We start from the raw sequence: 22,673 nt of genomic DNA on the forward strand, positions 1-22,673 counted from the left end.
CCAGACTCCTGCTGGCTGCTGCTGAAGAATCTTCAACGGAATCAGATGTGAAAGTGTATGTAGATTCAATGCTGGCATCCAAATCCAGGGAAGCAAGAGCAAATAAGAAAGGAGACATATTTAGATACTGACCTTCAAGAAGTTATTAAGTACATAAAAGAAGGTTGGCCCGAGAGCCGGGCAGCCTGGATGTCTTTAAGTTCTTATCAGTCAGAAAGGTTGCAGCTCACAGAGCTGGATGGGTTGGTGCTGTTCCAGGACCGCATTGTTCTTCCTGTTAGCATGTGGCACGAGAGAAGCAGGATTCATGATGGCCACTTGGGCATTACAAAGTGCAGTGAAAGGGCAGCTACGGCAGTATGGTGGCCTGGGATCAGTTCCGACATCACAAGCCATGTGTCAAAATGTGCTTTTTGCCAGGAACGCCACCCTACTCAGAGAAGGGAGCCCTTGATTTCTACTCCGCTGCCTGCAGGCCCGTGGCAGAAAGTAGCTGCTGATTTGTGCGAACTGCACGGGAAAAAGTACCTAGTCATGATTGACTACTATTCCAGGTATTTGGAGATTGCACCCTTGAATGAGATCACAAGTCAAGCCGTTATCACTTGTCTCAAGAGCTTGTTTGCCCGGTGGGTCATACCAATTAAGTTAGTGAGTGATAACGGAATGCAGTTTGCTTCCACGGAGTTCAGTTCTTTCAGCAGTGAATATGATTTTGTCCCTTCTACGTTGAGTCCACATTACCCGCAGGCCAATGGAATGGCTGAAAGGGCAGTTCAAACAACAAAGTTCATTTTGAAGCAATATGAGCCGTACCTAGCCCTCTTGTCCTATAGTGCAACTCCCATTCAAGCCACTGGTTTTAGCCCAGCACAACTGATGCTAGGATGCCAGATTCACACCACTTTACCCTCTGTGGGTGTCTTCCAACCAACTAACTCTGTTCTTCGGGACGAGGCCCTTAGGAGGGATGAAGAGGCTAAAAGGGGCTATTGATTCTTCTACAACAGGAGACACTCTGTGAGGACCTTGCAGGAGCTGAATGTGGGGCAAAGTGTCAGAGTTAAACTGGATGATGAGAACAAATGGAAGACGCCTGCTACGGTAATTGGACGGTCTCCAGAACCAAGGTCTTATGTAGTCTTTACTGATGGAGTGTCAGGGTGCCAGGAATCAGACTGAGATGAGAAGTGCAAAAATAATCACACCTTTATTAATAGCAAAAAATAATAAAAAGTCCACAAGTCAAATAACAAGCCAGGAGTCAAAATCAGAGCTGGTAGTTAGACGAGCTGAGTCAGGAACAAGGAAAATAGCAGAGTCAGGAACAAGCCAGGGATCAGGAACCAGGAAGGACGTCAGGCAGCCAGGTAATACACAGGAACTCTCACAAAAAGGTCTGAGACAACGCAAAGGAAAAGCATGCTGAACAGAGGCCCTTTAAATAATAAGTGATGACATCACAATTCTGAGACTGCATCCTGTCTCACATGGATGATGCACACCAGTCTGGCCACAAAAGGAAGTGCAGGAAATGAGCAGCATCCTCCACAATGCATCATAGTCAGCAAGAAAGGTGAGTAAAATGGCTGCCAGCAGCACATGGCAAATAAAACAGGGAAAAAACCTTGACAGTACCCTCCCCTCAACGACTCCTCTCCCGCGGGAGGACAAAGGCTTATTGGGGAAATGGGCATGGAAGGCACGGAGGAAGGTGGGAGCATGAACATCAGAGGAGGGAACATACATAGCAACCTAGGAACTGTTCCAGAGCTTGATTAGACTGTTCCGCAGCCCCATTGGATTGAGGGTGATATGCCGAGGAGAAGGAAAGCTGGATCCCCATTTGAGAACAAAAGGAACACCAAAATCTGGAGACAAACTGGCTACCCCAGTCCAACACTATCTCCTTGGGTAACCCATATAAACGGAAGACCTCCCAGGCAAAAATTGAAGGAAGCTCCTGAGCGGTAGGCAAATTCATCAAGGCAATGCAATGTAACATTTTAGAAAAACGGTCAACCGCCATAAGGATAACAGTATTGCCATTGGAAACAGGGAGCTCGACAATGAAGTCCATAGAAAGATGTGTCCAAGGATGCTCACCATTAGCAATAGGTTGAAGAAGACCCACAGGAAGATGTCAATGAGTCTTATTCTGTGCACAAACTGAGCAGGAGGCAACAAACGTAGCAACATCAGAATGAAGACCTGGCCACCAGAATTGTCGAGTGACAGACCAAATCATTTGGTTCTTGCCTGGATGACCTGCGACTTTAGGACAGTGATAAGTGTGCAGAAGTTTAGTTTGAAGATTCTCAGGAACAAAACACTTACCACTAGGTTTCTCAGGAGGTGCATTGGTTTGTGCAGCCAGGATCCTCTCTCCCAAGGGAAAAGTCAAATTAGTATGTATGGTAGCCAAAATATGGTCAGGAGGTATAACTGGAGTAGGTACAGACTCCTCCTTGGACAGAGGCGAAAATTGTTGAGAGAGGGCATCAGCCCTAACATTCTTACTACCAGGCAGGTAGGAGACCACATAATTAAACTGAGACAAAAATAGTCCCCATCTGGTCTGTCGGGGAGACAAACGTTTTGCTTCAGATAGATACGTTAAATTCTTGTTGTCGGTAAGAATGAGCACTGGCACGCTAGTACCCTCAAGAAGATGCCTCCATTCCTTGAGTGCCAAAATTATGGCCAGTAATTCCCTGTCGCCAATTTCATAATTGTACCTCGCTGGAGACAATTTCTTAGAGAAGAAACCACACGGATGCAAGGAACCGTCAGGCGTAGGACGTTGAGACCAGAGGGCACCAACTCCTGTCTCAAAAGCATCGACCAAGGAAGAAAAGTTTTTAATAAACTTTCTATAGTAATTGGCGAACCCCAAAAAACGTTGAATAGACCGATGACCAACTGGGTGAGGCCACTGCAGAATTTCAGATAACTTGTCAGGATCCATGGAGAACCCTGCAACGGAGATAACATAACCTATGAAGGTTACTTGAGTCTGATGGAACTCACATTTCTCGAGTTTACAAAACAGGCAGTTCTCACGTAGTCTCTGAAGAACCCGTGTAACATCAGAATGATGAGCCTCAAGTGTGGGTGAGTGTATGAGGATGTTGTCTAAGAACACCACAACACACTGTTGCAACATATCTCATAGGACATTATTAATAAATTCTTGAAAAACAGCAGGAGCTTTACATAGGCCAAAGGGCATTACAAGATACTCATAATGTCCGCTCCTGGTGTTAAATGCTGTTTTCCATTTGTGGCCCTCCTTAATCCTAACGAGATTGTACGCTCCTCTCAAATCAAGTTTAGTAAAGACCGTAGCTCCCTTGAGGCGGTCAAAGAGTTCTGTATTGAGCAGAATAGGGTAAGCATTCTTAATGGTAAGACGATTAAGACCCCTATAATCTATGCATGGTCTTAACTCGCCACCCTTTTTCTTCACAAAGAAGAAGCCAGCCCCTGCAAGAGAGCAGGATTTGCGGATGATCCCCCACGACAGAGCATCGGCAACATACTCCTCCATAGCACAATTCTCTGCAACAGACAGAGGGTACACCCGGTCCCGAGGAGGAATGACTCCGGGTTGCAGGTCTATGGCACAATCGTAAGACCGGTGAGGAGGCAACGTACCGGCAAGCACCTTGTCAAAAACGTCTAGGAACTCTCGGTACTCCTCTGGCAATTGAGATACCGAAGAAGTGCACAAGACTTTGACTGCTTTCCGAAGACAAGTGGAAATACATTGCGGGACTGGGATTGTGCTTTTGGAGTCAGGGATAACCCAGAACAGCCGGGAAATGTGGAGAATTTATCACCTGGAACTGGAGGGTTTCAAAATGGAGAGCCCCAACAGCCATGGACAACGGAGCAGTTTTGTGAGTAACGAGTGTGGGCTGAAGGGGCCTGCCATCAATGGCCTCAATAGCAAGTGGAACGGACCAAGGCAAAACAGGAATGGAGTGCTTTGATACAAAAGCACTGTCAATGAAATAGCCCGCAGCACCGGAGTCAACAAGAGCCTGAGTGACTATGGAGAAGTCCACCCAGGACAGGACAACCGTGACCAAAGTTTTCTCCTTAAGGGTTCCGGGGATGAGGATAAACCACCCAAGGTCTGCCCCCGACAGGACCTGAGGTGTGAGCGTTTCACGGCCGTGTAGGACAAGACTTCAAAAGGTGACCCTATAACCCACAATAGAGGCAGAGCCCATCCCTCCTCCTAAAGGCCCTCTCTGCCGCCGAGAGACTCGTGAATCCCTACTGCATTGGCTCAGCAGTACCTGGTGACTCGGGACCAGGAGGCATGGGAGGAAAAGGAGGCATGGGTGGGAACGAACATGTAGGAGAGAACGGAACAGGAGGCTTCTGCAAGCGCACCTTGAAAGAGGGCCTCTCTCTGAGTCTGATGTCAATTAGGATCAAAATAGACACCAATGCCTCGAGATTTTCTGGTTAATTTCAGGCAGCAACTTTGTCTTTAATCGCATCAGAGAGCCCATGAAAGAAGGCGGCAACAAGGGCTTCATTTTTCCAACCTTCCTCTGTGGCAAGCGTACGGAACTCAATAGCATACTGAGCAACAGATCTTGTACCTTGCTGAATGGACATGAGTCATTTAGCAGCAGAGGAGGAGCAAGCCGGAACATCAAATACCCTTCGAAAGGAGGCCACAAATTCAGGGTAATTTGAAATCACAGGTTTATTAGTCTCCCACAAGGGATTAGCCCAGGCAAGAGCTGTGTCAGAGAGTAACGAGATGAGAAATCCCACCTTAGCTCTGTCAGAGGGAAACGCCTGAGGTAACATCTCAAAGTAAATGCCCACCTGGTTCAAAAACCCTCTGCACTGATTAGGATTGCCTCCATATCGCTGAGGTAGAGGTGCAGAACCGGACATGCTCCTGGTAGGCATAGGTGCAGCAGCGGAAACAGGAGCAGCCATACCTTGCTGGACACTTTGGTCCAAATGTGCAGTGCGAATCAGCAGGGTTTGTAGGGCTGATGCAAATTGATCCAAGCGGTGATCCTGTACATCCATCCTGGAAATGATGGCAGGTAAAGGTGGATTACTAGCACCATCAGGATTCATGGCCTTTGCATAATTTCAGGGTGCCAGGAATCAGACTGAGATGAGAAGTGCAAAAATAATCACACCTTTATTAATAGCAAAAAATAATAAAAAGTCCACAAGTCAAATAACAAGCCAGGAGTCAAAACAAGAGCTGGTAGTCAGATGAGCCAAGTCAGGAGCCAAAGCAAATAGTCAGATGAGCCAGAATCAGGAACAAGGAAAACAGCAGAGTCAGGAACAAGTGAGGGATCAGGAACCAGAAAGGATGTCAGGCAGCCAGGTAATACACAGGAACTCTCACAAACAGGTCTGAGACAACGCAAAGGCAAAGCATACTGAACAGAGGCCCTTTAAATAATAAGTGATGACATCACAATTCTGAGACTGCATCCTGTCTCACACGGATGATGCACACCAGTAAAATGGCTGCCAGCAGCACATGGCAAACAAATCAGGGAAAAAAACCCTGACATGGAGGGACAGTCACATGTCAAAATCGAAAATATCTTCAGCCAGTACCTGAGAGTTTGGGATTGGATACCTCAGTACCACTGCCGGTGGGATCCCCTGTTTTAAGAGGGGTGCCTTCCTCTCAGCAAGATCACAGCGAGGATACTTCTTTGCTTCCAGCAGAATCTCAATCACCTTCTTCTGTATCAGAGTACAGTTCATGTAAAATGGAAGGGTGGTGAAACTTCCAGCCCGATATCGGGATTAGCACTAGTTAGAGCAGTTACCGGAAGTATGGGCAGAATAATCCCATGGTCACTGTGGACTAGGGTAGTCTACCCCGATGTTCAAGTCAGGATTGTATTTCATGTTGTTTACATATATTCTCTTTAACTTGTTATTTGTTGTATACTAAACAAAACTATTTCTGTATTCTTCTTGTATACCTTGTTATTTGATGTATTCAAAGAAAAAAAAATGTATGCTTTGTCCTTTGAAAAGGGGAAGATGTGATGAGAGTGGGAAGTGATGTCACCGGATGGGGGGGTTTAGGGCCGTTATTGTCTATGTCGCAGTTACCAAGTGAAATGTGTTGTACAAGCTGTTTACTTCTTTGCTCTGCAATAAAATAGTGTTGTACCTTTTATGCTGTGTCCTGCATCTCATGACAATTATTATTCCATTTTTTTCATATACAGTGGGGCAAAAAAGTATTTAGTCAGCCACCAATTGTGCAAGTTTTCCCACTTAAGGCCTGTAATTTTTATCATAGGTATACCTCAACTATAAGAGACAAACTGTGGAAACAAATCCAGACAATCACATTATCTGATTTGGAAAGAATTTATTTGCAAATTATAGTGGAAAATAAGTATTTGGTCAATATCAAAAGTTCATCTCAATACTTTGTTATATATCCTTTGTTGGCAATGACAGAGGTCAAACGTTTTCTGTAAGTCTTCACAAGGTTGTCACACACTGTTGCTGGTATGTTGGCCCATTCCTGCATGCAGATCTCCTCTAGAGCAGTGATGTTTTGGGTCTGTTGCTGGGCAACACGGACTTTCAACTCCATCCAAAGGTTTTCTATGGGGTTGAGATCTGGAGACTGGCTAGGCCACTCCAGGACCTTGAAATGCTTCTTACAAAGCCACTCCTTCGTTGCCCGGGCAGTGTGTTTGGGATCATTGTCATGCTGAAAGACCCAGCCACATTTCATCTTCAATGCCCTGACTGATGGAAGGAGGTTTGCACTCAAAAATCTCACGATACATGGCCCCATTCATTCTTTCATGTACACGGATCAGTCATCCTGTTCCCTTTGCAGAGAAACAGCCCCAAAGCATGATGTTGCCACCCCCATGCCTCACAGTAGGTATAGTGTTCTTTGGTTGCAACTCAGCATTCTCTCTCCTCCAAACACGACGAGTTGTGTTTCTACCAAACAGTTCTACTTTGGTTTCATCTGACCATATGACATTCTCCCAATCCGCTTCTGGATCATCCAAATGCTCTCTAGCATACTTCAGATGGGCCCGGAAATGTACTGGCTTAAGCAGGGGGACACGTCTGGCACTGCAGGATCTGAGTCCCTGGCGGCGTAGTGTGTTACTGATGGTAACCTTTGTTACAGTGGTCCCAGCTCTCTGCAGGTCATTCACTAGGTCCCCCCTGTGTGGTTCTGGGATGTTTGCTCACCGTTCTTGTGATAATTTTGACCCCACGGGGTGAGATCTTGCATGGAGCCCCAGATCGAGGGAGATTATCAGTGGTCTTGTATGTCTTCCATTTTCTAATTTTTGCTCACACAGTTGATTTCTTCACACCAAGCTGCTTGCCTATTGCAGATCCAGTCTTCCCAGCCTGGTGCAGGTCTACAATTTTGTTTCTGGTGTCCTTCAACAGCTCTTTGGTCTTCATCATAGTGGAGTTTGCAGTGTGAGTGTTTGAGGTTGTGGACAGGTGTATTTTATACTGATAACAAGTTCAAACAGGTGCCATTAATACAGGTAATGAGTGGAGGACAGAGGAGCCTCTTAAAGAAGAAGATACAGGTCTGTGAGAGCCAGAAATCTTGCTTGTTTGTAGGTGGCCAAATACGTATTTTCCACAATAATTTGCAAATAAATTCTTTCCAAATCAGACAATGTGATTGTCTGGATTTGTTTCCACATTTTGTCTCTCATAGTTGAGGTATACCTATGATGACAAGATCAGGCCTCTCTCATCTTCTTAAGTGGGAGAACTTGCACAATTTGTGGCTGACTAAATACTTTTTTGCCCCACTGTAAATACAGTACATCCCATATTTAGTATATTATCTGCATTTAATTATAATTCTGTAGTAATTAATTATACAGATATATTTATTGGATTCTCCTTCCATTTTAAAATAAATATATCCCACTTTCAGTATGTCTCTTGATAATGTTATTTTGAATGCATGAAAACACAAATGTGATATAATTTATGGGACAACTCACTGAATATGTATTCCTTCACATGTCTGAAAAACAAAGGAGATGTTATTTATTTTACATATACAGTCATATGTTCATTTAATATATTATATAAACATGGGACATATTTCCCAGATCCATATACATATTGGCACATTCACTATAATATGAGTATTATAACTATATGAAATTAAACATAAGTAATTTTATTTGAGATTTAGCCTCCCATATGCTGCCATCTGAGCTAGCCCTTTTCCAGACTTATATGTATATTGGAATTTCAAAGGAACTCTCATTTGCATATCACACAAATGCTAATTATTACATCCCCTGAGATTCAGCTAGCTTCAAAGGTCAGTTTAGACTGAATGTCTGCTGTCTTCACAGGGGAGTCTGTGGTAATTGGTAAACTAAACCTTTTAGACAGGAAGCCCATATATGGACACACAAACCTGAGATTGTCATGTGCTAATATTACTTTGAAGTGGCCTATCTTTTTATCTCCACAAATGTCTGCTCCTTTGTTATTGAGACATTCTGGCTTGTCAGAACAGAAGGAGGTGTAGCCTGTTCAGGTTCATGGATAAGAGACCTGTATTTGCAATGCACAATTGTAACCATTTTTATATTTAAAAATGATTTCATTTATAGATTAATTAATCAACATGATACAGTATCTATGTACATAGCTTTAAATGATGTCTCACCTTTTACATAACAAGACATGCTTGGCCAGTTCATCACCTTTACCGTCAGCTTCTTTACCAAGGCAGTGGTCATCTTGGAGGTGTGTTCAGGGTCGTTATCATGTTGGAATACTGCCCTGCGGCCCAGTCTCCAAGGGATGGGATCATCCTCTGCTTCAATATGTCACAGTACATGTTGGCAATCATGTTTTCCTCAATGAACTGTAGCTCCCCAGTTGTGTAGGCCCAGACCATGACACTCCCACCACCATGCTTGACTGTAGGCAAGACACACTTGTTTTTGTACTCCTCACCTCAATAAGTTTATCTTGGTCTTATCGGACCACAGGACATGGTTCCAGTAATCCATGTCCTTAGTCTGCTTGTCTTCAGCAAACTGATTGTGGGCTTTCTTGTGCATCATCTTTAGAAGAGGCTTCCTTCTGGGACGACAGCCATGCAGACCAATTTGATGCAGTGTACGGCATATGGTCTGAGCACTGACAGGCTGACCCCCCCACCCCTTCAACCTCTGCAGCAATGCTGGCAGCACTCATACGTCTATTTCCCAAAGACAGCCTCTGGATATGACGCTGAGCATGTGCTCTCAACTTCTTTGGTGGACCATGGCGAGGCCTGTTCTGAGTGGAACCTGTCCTGTGAAACCGCTGTATGGTCTTGCCCACCGTGCTGCAGCTCAGTTTCAGGGTCTTGGCAATCTTCATATAGCCTAGGCCATCTTTGAGTAGAGCAACAATTCTTTTTTTCAGATTCTCAGAGAGTTCTTTGCCATGAGGTGCCATGTTGAACTTCCAGTGACCTGTATGAGAGAGTGTGAGAGAGATAACACCAAAATTAACACACCTGCTCCCCATTTATACCTGAGACCTTGTAACACTAATGAGTCACATGACACCGGGGAGTGAAAATGGATAATTAAACCCAATTTGGACATTTCCACTTAGGGGTGTACTCACTTTTGTTGCCAATGGTTTAGACATTAATGGCTGTGTGTTGAGTTATTTTGAGGGGACAGCAAATTTACAGGCTGTACACTTACTACTTTACATTGTAATAAAGTGTCATTTTTAAAGTGTTGTCACATGAAAATGTATAATTAAATATTTACAAAAATGTGAGGGGTGTACTCACTTTTGTGGGATACTGTATACCTGTTGCAGGGTGCGCAGAAGAGAAAATGCATTGAGCTTCTGGACAGCACACGAATAGTGACCTGGGACAGCACTATTCATGTTCCTCCCTGCATACCCTGCAGCATGCATAACTCATAAGTGTCCTGGAAAACATGACTAAGGTGAAAACTCTAGTGGGGGATGAGGTATAGCTTTTTTTTTTTTGGGGGGGGGGGGGCATTGTGACTAGTCAGATTTCCAGTATTTTTGTGGAGGACAGCTGCCAATCATACGCAAGGCCCCTGGTAAAACAAGCCTTATAGGTGTCCACCTTTTTCACCGAACACTAGGGCTGCCTCCTGCCTCTGTTTAAAGGGACACTGAACCCAATATTTTACTTTCATGATTCAGATAGAGCATGCCATTTTAAGCAACTTTCTAATTTACTCCTATTATCAATTTTTCTTCATTCTCTTGCTATCTTCATTTGAAAAGCAAGAATGTAAGTTTAGAAGCCGGCCAAATTTTGGTTCACAACCTGGGTAGTCTTTGCTGATAATGTCATGTGCATGAAATGTAACCTCTATAAATCACCTCAGTTTCCAAAAAAGAGTTGCAAATGTAACAGTGCAAATTCAGTTTAATAAATAAGTCCCATAGATTAGAAAATGTATTGATTATGGATAGGACATCCACTAAAAAAAAATGAAAAAAAAATGATGATTTAAGGATCTTTAAGGGACAATAAACACTAAATACATTTTATAAGCATAGTGTTGAGGTTATTCCCAGACACATTTTAGCCATGGATGCAGCCATGTTGAAATCTATTTTTCACTACATTCCAGTGACTTTTGCACATGTGGAGCAACTCTCCTTCAGATACCTACAGTGTATTTTAGGTTCTGTAATGGTAGTTATGTGCAAGCGAAAAAGGGTTTATCACAGGTGTTGGCATGCTTCGAGTTTACCACTCATATTGCAAGTTGAAAGTAAACGCGGTTGCTTGAGCGCTATCGTAATTTACGCTAGAAGGATTTACAGACATATATACACATATAAACACATAAATACATATGTATACACACACATATATATATATATATATATATATATATATATATATATATATATATATATATAAGTGTATTGGAGCCATTTGCAGTCAAGTAGATGAAAAAATGAAAAATCATATTTGTGCAATATTTATATTTTTAATAATGTGTTATAGTGTGTATTTACTGTATATATTTCCCATTCCAATGTTCTTTACATAGGGGAATATGTTCTAAGTATTTTTAAATCGATATTCCTATATGTATGTGTATATATCTGTTACTATATATTATCATGTACAGTATATATATATATATATATATATATATATATATATATATATATATATATATATTGTATTATAAGAAAAATAAAATAGTAAAAAGTATTAGATAATCAATAGATTACACAAAGAGGAGGCCACACTTGGGCCTACTGCTTATACAAGATATGAGATGAAAGTTAACCAGTACCACATTAGAAATAATTTTAAATAACCTCTATAGGAAAAGAGAAAATATAGGTTTGAAATGGACCATAACAAAAGAAAAAACACTATATAAGGTCCATTAGTGCTAAGGTTCCAGGTAAATGTTGATATAACAAGTGGTAACTGTGATAAAAGGTGTACCCCCAGATGGTGGATTATAACAGCACATAAGGTTATGCACTAGAAGAATAAGGATAATTTGTATGCTAGGGACTGAATTGCATAAATAATTAGACACATAAGACTAAGTATAACAGAGTGTGATAAAGAAACAAGCTCTATATAAAGGCGTTCAAACAGTGACACTCAGAGTTAGTAAGCTTACTCTCCAGTATGACCTGCAACCTCGGCCGCTGACCACAAGGCTAGTTATGCATTGGAAACAGAAAAACTTTGGTGTGGGGTAAAAAATTAGGTGTTTAATAGTCACACTGATGCAAGAGCTAAATAAATAAGTAAATCTGGATCCATAATTAGATCATTTCAGGGCATGTTAGAGCTATACCTTGCTGCTACTGTTCTGTAGGAAGAATGGTTATGAGCACACCGATATTGATACACTTATAGCATTAATAAGTAGCCATTATAAAGGCAACTTCAATATATCCTGAATAATTTTAGTCAGCAAAATATCTTGGGCACATTAAATATAGAATAAAATGTGAAAGCACTCTTTAGGATAAGAAGGTATACTGTGCCATCCACTAATATTGACACCCTTGGTAAATATGAGCACAGAAGACTGTGAAAAATGTTGTTTATTGCTTAACCTTTTGATCTTTTGTTCAAAAAATACACAAAAATACTCTGCTCTCATGGATATCAAACAATTTTAAACACAACACAGGTTAATCCCAAAAAAATATATCTTTGTTAAATATCTGTGTGGCACAATTATTGGAACCCCTATGAATTCATATAAGAAAAATATATTTGAAGTAAATTCCCATTGATATTTTACATTTTTTAGTACACCTGGGTGACTAGGAACAGAAATTGTTTAACCATGACTTCCTATTTCAACGAGGTATAAATATGATTTAACACATAGGCCAAATTCCCTTAGTCATTCATCACAATGGGTAAGACCAAGAAATATAGCTGTGGTGTGCAGCATAAGGTTGTTGAGCTTCACAAAATGGAAGTGGCTATAACTAAACAGCAAAAGCATTGAAAATGCTCATTTCCACCATCAGGGCAATAATTAAGAAGTTCCAGTCAACTGGAAATGTTATGAATCAACCTGGAAGAGGACGTGTGTATATATTGTCTTAACGCACTGTGAAGAGGATGGTTCGAGTGGCCAAAATATCTCCAAGGATCACAGCTGGAGAATTGCAGAACTTAAGGAAACCATACAACTTAAAAAAACCTTAAAATCTAAAGTTAACAAAAATGAAAGATTCTGGAGTCCACACATTTTTCTTTCCTTAACCCTGTTCAAGCATTGCTCATCATCCTGATCATTTAGCAGAAACAGTACGGTCTCTTGTGGACCTCTTAAGTAATGTTTATTTGTTCAACAATTAAGCAATTATTACTGGGGCGAGAGAGCTCAAGTTGACGTTAATTACTTTTAAGCAGTAGTTTTAAATTATGTTATTTTGAGTGTGTGTGTATTTTATTTATTTATTTTTTGACCAAAAAAAAATCCTCTGACAATTTCCTAGGTATCAGATGCAACCATTTGTCCTAACTCTTAACTGTAGGTGAAGAATAGGTAATATTTTACTTAGATAAATTGATGTTGCCACAATATTTATCCTGTATGTTGTATCTTATATTGTTATATATCTAGAAACATATGCCACTGACAACTAATGATTAAAAGATCCATCACAAATAATCCAAGATAGATATTAATGTCATATTAATCTTGTTGTATTGTTATTTTTTCACTCTGGTGATATGAAATCTTGTATAACTTGGATATGTTCTATATAATGCCAGAGAAATTAATTGATATGCAAAGGACATTTCATACTTTAGGGGTTTTATGCAGCATTCTATGACCCAATGACCTGCTTTCCCCATTAAACTGCTTGCGGTGTTCAGAAGATCTGTACTTTTGAAGACATGCTGTGAAAATTAATACATTACTATAAAATGCTTAAAGGACCAGTCAACACATTAGATTTGCATAATCAACAAATGCAAGATAACAAGACAATGCAATAGCACATAGTCTGAACTTCAAATGAGTAGTAGATTTTTTTATAACAAATTTTAAAGTTATGTATATTTCCATTCCCTTGTACCATGTGATAGCAATCAGCCAATCACAAATGCATATACGTATAGTCTGTGAATTCTTGCACATGCTCAGTAGGATCTGGTGACTCAAAAATTGTAAATATAAAAGACTGTGCACATTTTTTTTAATGGAAGTAAATTGGAAAGTTGTTTAAAATTACATGCTGTATCTGAATTATGAAAATTTAATTTAACCTGAGTGTCCCTTTAAAGGGACATGTAAGTTATATTTAACTTTCATGATTCAGAAATGTAAACATTTACCTCTTTCTTTTGAGATCCTTTGTTTTCATGACATCATACTGAGGTAGGCTTGGGAGCATGCATGTGTCTTAAACACTATGGCCTAGATTACAAGTGAAGCACAAGAATATTAGTGCTATTGTGTGTTCACATCTCTCAAGTACAATCAATAGCACTTCTATTTTGAGCTAATTTACACATATAGGGCACATTAACATCTGCATGTCGGAAAGTGCAGATTCACTAAATCTCTCATATAATAGAGTAATATGAAGACATACTGAAAAACTCAAGACGTATGTTGCAAAGCTGCAGGTGCACTAAGCCGGAGGCGTGAAAATAGTGAAGATCTTCACATTTCATGCTTTATGATGCAATCTTGGAAGTAAAGTGTTCTTGCACTCTGTGACAGAAGTAGTGGACAGTCACAGATTATCTTTTTCATAGCTGTAATCTATACATTAAATCCTATACAATAAGGAGAAGGAATACACCGTCTTCACATTTGCAACAACACTGCACTCTTCATTACGCCTTCTTCAAGGATAACTTTCCTTATATCATTGATGAAAGGGAAAGCCCTGGCCTGGGTGTCCCCCTTGTTGGAAAAGAATTACCCTATACTTCAGGATGTGGATTCCTTCCTGACTGTGTTTTCTACTGTCTTCGTCAAACCTGGAAAATCTTCAGCTGCAAAAGCCTCTCTTTTAGACCTACGTCAGGGAGCTCAATCCATGGCACAGTATGCTATTGAAAACCACACACACTTGCGGCTGAGACCTCTTGGAATCAGGGAGCTCTTACATCGGCTTTTCGGAAGGGTCTCTCTGAATGTCTTAAGGATGAGTTAGTGTATCGGGATCTCCCAGAATCCCTAGAAGACCTGATTAATCTTTGTATCAGGCTTGACGCTAGGTATAGTAAACAACAACAGGAGAGAGAGAGAACACATAAGCCCCTATCTCGCTTTTCTATCTGCCTGGCACGCCAATTTTCCTGTGTCTCCTTCGTCTACCACTACTGATCAAACAGAACCAATGGTAGTTGGTACCATAAAGTTAACTGAGACTGAACGCCAGAGAAGATGCTCACTCGGACTATGCCCATACTGTGGCCTAAAGGGGCATTTGTTGAGGGATTGTCCCACCAGACCAGTAAAACCAGGGCTAAACCCCAGATTGAGGGACTGAGTTAAGCCAGATCAAATTCTCCTCCCTCAACAACAAACTTTTTGTACCATTAACTCTTCATCTTGGAGATCGAAAAATCTATACTCAAGGTCTCATTGATTTCAGTGCAGGAGGCATGTTCATAGATTTCACCTTTGCAACCACACACAGAATACCTCTACGTGCTAACGGGCACTCTGTCAAGGTCTCCACTGTCAGCGGTGGTTCGCTGGGCTCTGGACTTATTCAGTTTTCTACCATGCCATTGGTATTTTCTGTTGGGGCTCTCCATTTCGAGACTATTAGCCTTGATGTCATTACAACTCCTCAGTATCCTATAATCTTGGGTCTCCCTTGGCTTCAGTTGCACAACCCTACGTTTTCTTGGGCACAAGGCAAACTCACTTATTGGGGTTCTTCATGTTTGATTAACTGTTTACATACCCCCATCAAACATCCAGTCTCCATAGCAATTACTACCGAAACCTCAAACTCCTTACCTATTTGCTATCAGGACTTTCTTGATTTGTTCTCCAAAAAAGAGTCAGAACATCTTCCTCCCCATCGTCCCTTTGATTGCCCTATAGACCTGCTCCCTGGAGCTCCTTTGCCCTGTGGCAAAACGTATCCTCTTTCTAGACCCGAAAACCTAGCCCTAGAAGAGTATATCAAGGATAACCTGGCTAGAGGGTTTATAAGACCATCTTCCTCTCCTGTGGGGGCTGGCTTCTTCTTTGTGGAGAAAAAGGACGGAGGTCTTCGACCCTGTATAGACTTTAGGGGTCTAAATCAAATCACTGTATAGAACAGTTATCCGTTACCCCTAATCCCCGAATTGTTCACTTATCTGCAAGGTTCCACTATATTCACCAAATTGGATCTTCATGGCGCGTACAATCTCATTCGTATGCACAAGGGAGATGAATGGAAAACAGCTTTTAATACCCGTTTTGGGTATTACGAATATCTTGTCATGCCTTTTGGGCTTTGCAATGCTCCTGCAGTGTTCCAACACTTTGTCAAAGAGATATTTCGGGATTATTTGAATAGCTTCGTAATTATCTACCTTGACGATATCCTAATGTTTTCACAGACCTATCAGGATCATGTATCCCATGTCAAAATAGTGGTTCAACATCTTAGGGATAATCAACTTTTTGCCAAGATGGAAAAGTGTTCTTTTCACCAGGACTCTATTCCCTTTCTAGGATATGTAATATCTAAAACTGGTTTCGAAATGGATCCTACCAAACTCAATGCCATACTAGAATAGCCTAGACCTGACTCCCTTAAAGCTCTCCAGTGTTTCCTAGGCTTTGCCAGTTATTACAGAAAGTTCATCAAAGGTTTTGCCACTATATCGGCACCCCTTACTTCTCTGACTAAAAAGGGGCAAAACGTCAAAGAGTGGTCTCCAGATGTTGTTCAAGCTTTTGACTCCCTAAAGAAAGCTTTTGCTTCTGCACCTATTCTGCGTCATCCTAAACCGGAACATCAATTCATCCTGGAAGTGGATGCTTCCTCAGTGGCTGCAGGAGCAGTCCTTTATTCCAGAGTCTGGTAAGATTCATCCCTTCGGTTTCTTCTCCAAGAAGTTCACCTCCTCAGAATTAAATTATGATGTGGGCAACAAGGAATTGCTGGCCAACAAAATGGCCTTAGATGAATGGAGACATTGGCTAGAGGGCACCATTCAGCTCTTCTCAATCCTCATGGATCATAAGAATTTACTTTATCTCCAGACAGGCAAATGTTTGAATTCCAGGCAAGCTTGATGGTCCTTGTATTTCTCTCGGTTCCATTATGTATTATCCTATATTCCTGGCACAAAGAATGTCAAAGCTAATGCTTTGTCAAGGCAGTTCCAAACCTCTAATGCTCCAGAATCTGGCAATATCCTCCATCCTCATGAGATCATAGCTCTACGTTCGGCCTCTACTTTACAAGAACTACAAGCTGCTCAAGAAGACCTTCCCTTCACCTGCAATACCCCTGCTGGTCTGTTTTTTGTTCCTGAACATCTCAGATCTAAATTGTTATCATGGGCTCATGACAATCCCTTTCTGGAAACCCAGGTATCAGCAACACTATTTGGAACCTTCAGCAACATGTCTGTTGGCCCTCTTTAACTCAGGATGCCAAAGATTACGTTTCGGCCTTTACAATATGTTCATCCAACAAGATACCTTGGCAATTACCTTCTGGTTTACTCCAACCTCTTCCCGTTCCTCATCTGCCTTGGACTCATTTATCCATGGATTTCGTTACTGGTCTCCCTCCATCTACAGGAAACAATACCATTTGGGTTATAGTCAACAGATTCACTAAATCAGCCCATTTTGTGCCATTTTCTGGCTTACCCTCTGCTAAAACTCTTTCTGAATTGTTTATTCTCTTGATATTGTCTCGGACAGGTGGGCTTAGTTTGTCTCTCGGTTTTTTAAATCTCTTTATAAACAACTTGGTACTTCCATCTCCTTGTCCACATCTCATCATCCCCAGTCCAATGGCCAAACAGAAAGGGTCAATCAGTGCTTGGAAACATACTTTAGGCATTATGTGGATCATCTCCACTCTAACTGGACCCACTACTTGCCTCTAGCTGAATTGGCTCACAAAGCCCAATACAATTCTTCTCTTAGAACTTCTCCCTTTAAAGCAGCTCATGGATTTCAAACCAGAACTTTTCCACTTCATGCCTCTCCTTTGGAAATTCCTGCTGCTGATCTCTCTGTCCGCAGGCCCATAGGGAAAATTACAAAACAAATTAATACAGCACACAAAGTCCAGTCCATTTGTTTTGTAATTTTCCCTATGGGCCGTGCACCCATACCTGTCTGGGGTTAACTGCCTATGACTCTGGGGACAGTGCAGCTTCCTGAGAGTGCTGTTGTACACCCAGGGCTGTGCATGTTACAGGGTCATGGGATGTGTACCCGGTCCGGCCTGAGAGTGATGTCCCCTTCCGTGTTTTGTATATGTCTAGGGAGATTACATAAGCCTGTGCACCCTTCACGTTTTCCCTGCATTGTGTGGCTGTTTAGGGACACAGGTTTTTGGAAGAGACCTTGACGTGGTACCTGGGCTTGTCCCATTTTGCCAGATGTAGTAACTAACTCTTCCATTTTTGCTTTTTATCTTAGTTGAGAGCTTGTAAGTGAGTGCTGGACTTCTCTGTGTGCTGTATTAATTTGTTTTGTAATTTTCCCTATGGGCCGTGCACCCAGACCTGCCTGTGCTTAACTGCCTGTGACTCTGGGGACAGTGCAGCTTCCTGAGAGTGCTGTTGTGCACCCAGGGCTGTGCATGTTACAGGGTCATGTGTTGTGTACCCGGTCCGACCTGAGAGTGCTGTCCCCCTCCGTGTTTTATATATATATATATATATATATATATATATATATATATATATGTATTAGCTCCAACAAATGTGAGTAATCATTCGTTCCCATCACCGTATCTTTCCCTGTGGGCTTACAGTGTTACACTATTTTGTGTTTCTTTTTTTCATTTAAGGATCCATTGAAGATTCAAGTCATCACATCAGACATTTTTTTCAGGAACGGACATAGCCTTCCATTGCTATTGAAATTTTGTTTACAACTGCTTCACATTTATTATATACATTTATATATATAAAATATATAAATATTTATATATATAATATATATATATATATATATATATATATATATATATATGTGTGTGTGTGTGTGTGTGTGTGCATTTATATACACATAGGCAAATACAAATCACATACAAATCCCCACACATATGCACACACATACACACACATATATATATATATATACTATATATATATAGATATATAGATGCCTGGCGGACATCGCTGAATGCCGTCAGCATATGCTGTCGGCATTTAACATTGCACAAGCAGTTCTGGTGAACTGCTTGTGCAATGCAGCCCCATGCAGATTTGCGGCCAATCCGCTGCTAGCAGGGGGTGTCAATCAACCTGATTGTACACGATCGGGCGGTTTGATGTCTGCAGCTTCAGAGGCAGCGGACAAGTTAAGGAGCAGCAGTCTTAAGACGGCTGCTTCTTAACTCCTGTTTTCGGGGAGCCTGAAGGCTCACCCAGAAACAGGGGTATTTGGCCCCATTCATGCCATGATAAATCGGCCCCTTGGTCTCCAGTTGCACTAACTTTTTTAGCACTATTATAAATCACCATGTGTAATATGCATGGTGTTTAGTGCTTAACGTTCTCAGGTAATTCTTTTTAACCATTTGCTTGCGATATAGCGCGGGCCTGTGATATTGATAATGCATCCTGCACTATTAATTTTGCTCCACTTGTAATTTGGGCCTCAATCATATGCTAGTACAATAATTAAATGATTTAAGATATAATAGCATATTCTTTTTGAACTTTAATAAAACCTTTAACTTCAAAAACCCCACCAAACTACAATCAAGTAGATCTTCAGGCAGATTGTAATAGAGTTCTTGTTTTTAAGAATTGTGCTGCAATTCAATATATTAACAGCAACAGTAAAACATAAATCTCCATTTTAGTAAATTACTTTCAGAACACACAATAATTCACAAACTGTGAAACACACTGATGTGTTATAATATACGCTAATTTAATTGGTATGTGCCATTAACAGAATGTATGAAGAGGGAAATATGTTAACTGTCTGCCAAAGATGCAAAGCTGTAACTGAATCTAAAAAGCTGAGCCAAGTCAATTTCACCATCTTATATTAATATTCTTTCTTATCATGATTCTTTGTCTAGTATAGTGATCACGGATTAGATCTTTAAACACATGTACCATTGCTCATTTCTAGTCTAGTTGGGGATTAATTAGCAATGTATTAACTTGTAAAACAATACCATCATTGGAAAACTTCAGGCCATATCAGAGATCTTTAGTAATTCCTGTAATTTAGTTTTCTTGGCCATTGCATCCACCAGATTTTCACATTTTCAGGAACTCATTAGGATTGGCAATGGTTGATATTTAATTATCCGAATGAACTGTAGCTAACACCTTTATAGATATAATGATTAATACAATAAAGTTACTATATTATATTAACACTTGCTATTAATAAATTAAAAAAGGCAGAATTAAATGTAAGGAAAATGTAACATTTACAGAATCAGCAGTAAAACTGTAATTAAAACTGGTACACGTAAAGGGTTAGGGCTTATAAAAGATGCTTGAAACACAACATAAATACATTAAAATAAACTGTTACACTCATATAAACACTATCTGATAAAAAATAGAAAAATCCTCATATAAATATTAATAAAAATATTTATAAGGGTTCAAAAGTATATGGTATATGGTTATCTAATTGACTGCAAAGTTTTCTAAAATATATATGTATGTGTCTAAATAATAATTCCATAAAAATATTTAATACTGTATATATATCTGTATATACCTATAGCTATATATCTATTCCTATAAATAGGTATATATTTACATTAACATCAGATATATATATACAAATATATATTTAATATTAAAAAGTATATTTTTTTATGTGAAGAACATTGGAATGTAAAATAATGCCCTTTGGGTTACACAATGTAGGTCTAATGCTGTGTCCGATTATCGCCCATGAAGAATTAGATATCCTAAGGTATGTTATTGAAATATTAAATAAGAAACGTTTTACAAAAATATTACTAATTATTAATTATTATAAATACTGTATTTTTTGTTCCATATGGATTATTTAGATTTTGTTTAGTACATCTACAATAATTACTTACATTAATTATTAATAATTTTCAATATTTCATATTTAATAAAAACATAGGCCTAGATTTGGAGTTCGGCGGTAAATGGGCTGCTAACGCTCCGCGGGCTTTTTTCTGGCCGCACCATAAATTTAACTCTGGTATCGAGAGTTCAAACAAATGCTGCGTTAGGCTCCAAAAAAGGAGCGTAGAGCATTTTTACCGCAAATGCAACTCTCGATACCAGAGTTGCTTACGGACGCGGCCGGCCTCAAAAACGTGCTCGTGCACGATTCCCCCATAGGAAACAATGGGGCTGTTTGAGCTTAAAAAAAACCTAACACCTGCAAAAAAGCAGCGTTCAGCTCCTAACGCAGCCCCATTGTTTCCTATGGGGAAACACTTCCTACGTCTGCACCTAACACTCTAACATGTACCCCCGAGTCTAAACACCCCTAGCCTTACACTTATTAACCCCTAATCTGCCGCCCCCGCTATCGCTGACCCCTGCATATTTTTTTAAACCCCTAATCTGCCGCTCCGTAAACCGCCGCAACCTACGTTATCCCTATGTACCCCTAATCTGCTGCCCTAACATCGCCGACCCCTATATTATATTTATTAACCCCTAATCTGCCCCCCTCAACGTCGCCGACACCTGCCTACACTTATTAACCCCTAATCTGCCGAGCGGACCTGAGCGCTACTATAATAAAGTTATTAACCCCTAATCCGCCTCACTAACCCTATCATAAATAGTATTAACCCCTAATCTGCCCTCCCTAACATCGCCGACACCTAACTTCAATTATTAACCCCTAATCTGCCGACCGGAGCTCACCGCTATTCTAATAAATGTATTAACCCCTAAAGCTAAGTCTAACCCTAACACTAACACCCCCCTAAGTTAAATATAATTTTTATCTAACGAAATAAATTAACTCTTATTAAATAAATGATTCCTATTTAAAGCTAAATACTTACCTGTAAAATACATCCTAATATAGCTACAATATAAATTATAATTATATTATAGCTATTTTAGGATTAATATTTATTTTACAGGCAACTTTGTAATTATTTTAACCAGGTACAATAGCTATTAAATAGTTAAGAACTATTTAATAGTTACCTAGTTAAAATAATAACAAAATTACCTGTAAAATAAGTCCTAACCTAAGTTATAATTAAACCTAACACTACCCTATCAATAAAATAATTAAATAAACTACCTACAATTACCTACAATTAACCTAACACTACACTATCAATAAATTAATTAAACACAATTCCTACAAATAAATACAATTAAATAAACTAGCTAAAGTACAAAAAATAAAAAAAGATCTAAGTTACAGAAAATAAAAAAAATATTTACAAACATAATAAAAATATTACAACAATTTTAAACTAATTACACCTACTCTAAGCCCCCTAATAAAATAACAAAGCCCCCCAAAAAAAAAATTCCCTACCCTATTCTAAATTAAAAAAGTTACAAGCTCTTTTACCTTACCAGCCCTGAACAGGGCCCTTTGCGGGGCATGCCCCAAGAATTTCAGCTCTTTTGCCTGTAAAAAAAACACATACAATACCCCCCCCCAACATTACAACCCACCACCCACATACCCCTAATCTAACCCAAACCCCCCTTAAATAAACCTAACACTAAGCCCCTGAAGATCTTCCTACCTTGTCTTCACCATACCAGGTTCACCGATCCGTCCTGAAGAGCTCCTCCGATGTCCTGATCCAAGCCCAAGCGGGGGCTGAAGAGGTCCATGATCCGGTCAAAGTCTTCATCCAAGCGGGGCAGAAGAGGATCTTCCATCCGATTGAAGTCATCATCCAGGCGGCATCTTCGATCTTCTTCCATCCGGAGCGAAGCGGCAGGATCCTGAAGACATCCAGCG

The sequence above is a fragment of the Bombina bombina genome, chromosome 1 (assembly GCF_027579735.1).
Source record: "Bombina bombina isolate aBomBom1 chromosome 1, aBomBom1.pri, whole genome shotgun sequence".
In the NCBI taxonomy this organism is placed as follows: domain Eukaryota; kingdom Metazoa; phylum Chordata; class Amphibia; order Anura; family Bombinatoridae; genus Bombina; species Bombina bombina.